The sequence below is a fragment of the Dipodomys merriami genome, unplaced genomic scaffold (assembly GCF_024711535.1).
Source record: "Dipodomys merriami isolate MVZ:Mamm:240054 unplaced genomic scaffold, mDipMer1.0.p SCAF_553, whole genome shotgun sequence".
NCBI classification, from domain to species: Eukaryota; Metazoa; Chordata; class Mammalia; order Rodentia; family Heteromyidae; genus Dipodomys; species Dipodomys merriami.
In genome coordinates, this window is record NW_027206128.1 from 68,855 (window position 1) to 72,968 (window position 4,114).

Below are 4,114 nucleotides of genomic sequence, written 5' to 3' on the forward strand. Positions count from 1 at the left end.
AGGGAACAATAAATACCCCAAATAGCAAAAACAATCCTCAACAGAAGGAACAGTGCTGGAGGTATATCAATACCAAATTTCAAACTCTACTACAAAGCAATAGTAATCAAAATGGCTTGGTACTGGCACAAGAACAGACCTCAGGACTAATGGAACAGAATTAAAACCCAGAAAAGAACCTACAGACCTATAGCCTTCTAATATTTGATAAGGGAGCTAACAAAATACAATGGAAGAAAAAGAGCTTCTTCAGTAAATGGTGCTAGCAAAATTGGTTAACTACTTGTAGAAAACTAAAGCTAGATCCTTATATATCACACTGAACCTGAATCAACTCCGAATGGATCAAAGACCTCAATGACAAAGCAGACAATCTGAAAACATTACAGGATGGAATAGGAGAGAAATCCTAGGTCTCTTTGGCACAGGCTGAAATTTTCTTAATAGAGACACAGAAACACAACAAATCAAAGAAAGTTTGGACAAATGTCAGTGCATGAAATTGCAGAGCTTCTGTATGGCAAAGGACATAGCTAGCCAGATCAATAGAAAGCCCACGGATTGGGAGTAAATCTTAATTAGCCATACAACAGACAAAGGTCTCATATCTACAATATAACTGGAACTCAAAAAAATTAAATCCCCCAACAAATATTCAAAGAAACAACTGCCCAATAAATAAGTGGGCTAAAAGCTTAAAGAGAAACTTCTCTAAAGAGGAAAGAAGGATGGCCTATAGACACATGAAAAAATGATCAACCTCTCTAGCCATAAATGAAATGCAAATCAAAACATTGCCATACCACCTCACCCAGTTAGAATGGCAAAAATTAAGAACTCTAATAACAGCAGATTCTGGAGGGGATGTGGACAGAAGGAAACCTTACTGCATTGTTAGTGGGAGTGTAAACTTGTTCAAAAACTTTGGAAAGTAGTATGGAGGTTTCTCAAAAGACTCCACATAGAACTCCCCTATGACCTAGCAATCCCACTTTTGGACATTTACTCTTATGTTCACAAACAAGACCACACTAAAGCTACCAGCACAACTATGTTTATTGTAGCCATATTTACCATAGCTAAGGTATGGAACCAACCCAGATGCCCCTCAGTAGATGAATGGAACAAGAAAATGTGGTATATATATATACAATGGAATTCTATTCCTCCATCAGAAAGAATGACATTGCTCCATTTCTTAGGAAATGGAAAAACTTGGAAAAAATTATATTAAGTGAAGTAAGCCAGGCCCAAAGAAACATAGGTCCCATGGTTTACCTTATTTGCAATAGCTAGTGTATGTCTGACTCAAGCAGAAAAGGTCAGATAAGTTGGTGTTAGGGAAATAAACCCTAAGATATGTATTCAAAAATTTTTACTTTCATTCCATTTTTTCTAGTACATTTATAAGTTTATTTCTTTGTTGCTTTTTATGTCCCTTCCCCATGATATAATCCCTGCTTTCACTGTATTTTATGTTGTTATAATTTATGGAGGGGAAGGGAAAGAAAATCATTTAAATAGGGATTACAGGTGGACCCATTGCAACAATGAGATGTACAAGTCGAAAATGAACTTTAAAACTTTGTCAGGGGAAGGTGGAGGGTCGGATAGGGGGATGGGGAGAGGATGGGATGGGAAGGGGAATCAAAGGAGGAGGCTACAATGCTTGCTAAAATATGTTCTCATTATCTTGCCCATGTAATTTTAACCCCTCTGTACAGTATTTTCACTATAAAAATATGAGGAAAAAAAGAATCAGCTGCTGTGGACTATATAGTTTGCGATAATCCTTCTAAATCGATGACTGCACATGTTGTTACATGTCTACCATCCCAACTCCAGAGGACCAGGTCTGGTGAAGCATATCTGTCACAGATAGGAAGATCTTGAATAGCCCAGGCAGAGCATATATTGAGGCTCTGTTTCAGAAATGCCCAAGACAAAAACGTGGCTCCTCAGTGCCAGGGAGAGGACAAAAGTAGGGAGTCATGGTGCCCCCAGAGGGGTGTCTGACCCGGGGTAGGGGTAGTTTGGGGGCAGTCACTCACCTGTGCTGCTGGGAGAACTTGCTTGAGGCTGCTCCAGGTGGGGCGAACAGGGATGGCAGTGGCATTGCAGACACATGGTCTCAGAGCAAAGAACCAGGGCCAGGGAGCAGGTTGGAGCTTTATGCCGCTTGGCAGGGTGCCATTGCCTGATGTTTGAAATTCTGCACCTTGAGAAGAAGGGAAGGAAGCCGGGGTGTGGGCAGGCATCTCAATTTCCTTCTATATTCCAAAGTTGCCTGGAGTCTCTTCCTCGCCACTCAGCCATCTCTACCTTCCTCAATTGCTGGTAGTGGTGTAAACTAACAGAGGGAATCCTGGTGCTACCAGGCAGCACGGAATGTGGGCGTGGCCACCATTCTTGTATCTCATTGGTCAGAAAGAACTATGAAACAATGGGGGTGTGGCCAGTATCCTGTGATGCAGGCAGCATGGGCAGAGTCAAGAAGATAGCAGCTCCCCCAGCCCTTTTCCTAGGGAACAATCATTTAGCTGGATGGTTTCACAGATTGTTGTGTATGTCTGTTTGTTCACAGTCCCAGACCTTGTACTCACGATATGAGCACAGTCTGTGAGCTGCTTTTGATCAAGGCTGGCCTTCCACACTAGAGCCACAGGGATTCTGGCTTTGTTGGCACTGAAGTTGGACTTTCTTGCCTAGGGTGACTTCGACTATGATCCTCCCATCACAGCCTTGTAAGTATCAAGGAGGACTGCTGAGAGCCACTGGTGCCTGCCTAATCATTGGTCTTGTTGATGTTCTTGGACAGAATGGTGAGTTCCCTATCCTCGGGTTCAAGTGGTGGGAACTGTAGCCCACAGTTGGAATCTTGGTCCTGCCACCTCCAAATGGAAGGAGATCCTAGAGAAACTTATTCCTGTCCATATGATTACCAATGGAATATGATGTATGTCATGATTGAAAGAGCAGTTCTTGAATGATTCTAGGATAAAATTATACACAATGATGTTATAGGACACTGATCGATGTTAATATTTTATGAGGCATTTAAACAATCACATTAATAAAATGGAGGTATAATGAAATACCTAAGAATTACTATGCTATTACATACTATAAAGGTGCCATTTTTCTGCCAAGACTGGGACTGGAACTGGTCTTGGTAACTCTGTTGCACAGTGTGGGAAGGGGAAACTGGCTTCCTAGAAGTCAAGAAATTCATTTTTTGTTTTATTCATGTATTGACCATTTATTTTGACTATTATGGCACATAAAACATTGATTACATAAGATAGAGGTCTAGATATGTATTCCACTTCATACCTGACATCCAGGACTTTCACAGAAAAGGAAAACATGTGTCACCATCAACTTCTTACTCCACTATTCATTTTTGCGGAGTGATGGTGTCTGAACTCATGGCTTACATGCCTACAAGGCCCAATTCATGAATGGGTGAGTGTCAGCACACCATTCTGGGGCAAATTGAGCTGATAGGCTGTTCCCAGGACCTGAGCTCAAGCCCAGGCGTTAACAAAATAAGAACAGATTGACATGCAGATGGAAGTATGCTAATAAATATGTTTTTACAGAGTAGCAGATATGTCTATACATTATTTAGTTATATGGACTACATTCTTACCAATTCCTGGGTATTAATCTTGCGTCCATGTAATTAATGTTATTGTTTTCATCCTTATACTATGAATGAAATCAATCAGTCCTGAAATTATTGTGTTCCTGTAGGTAATACTATTATTTTTATGCTTCATAAATATTAAATAAAATCAATTAGCTTCCTGAAAGGTTGCTGTCTAATTTTATAGGAGCATCATTCATGATCAACTCATTGAACCTTGACATTGATAATATTCCATTGTTCTTCCTATGGATGGGAACCATTTTCTTAGTAACTCCTGCCATTGGTTGGTGTTAGGAGGGGGATTCGAAATCAGGGCCTATGTTGCCATGTGGGCCTATGGCTTCCCAGATAGTCTGCCAGCCTTCAGCATTAGAAGGTGAAGTACCCTTTGCAACAGTGTCATTCAGACCCATGAGGGTCACCATGCAAAGGGAGAAAACATAAAAAGGACACATTTTTTCT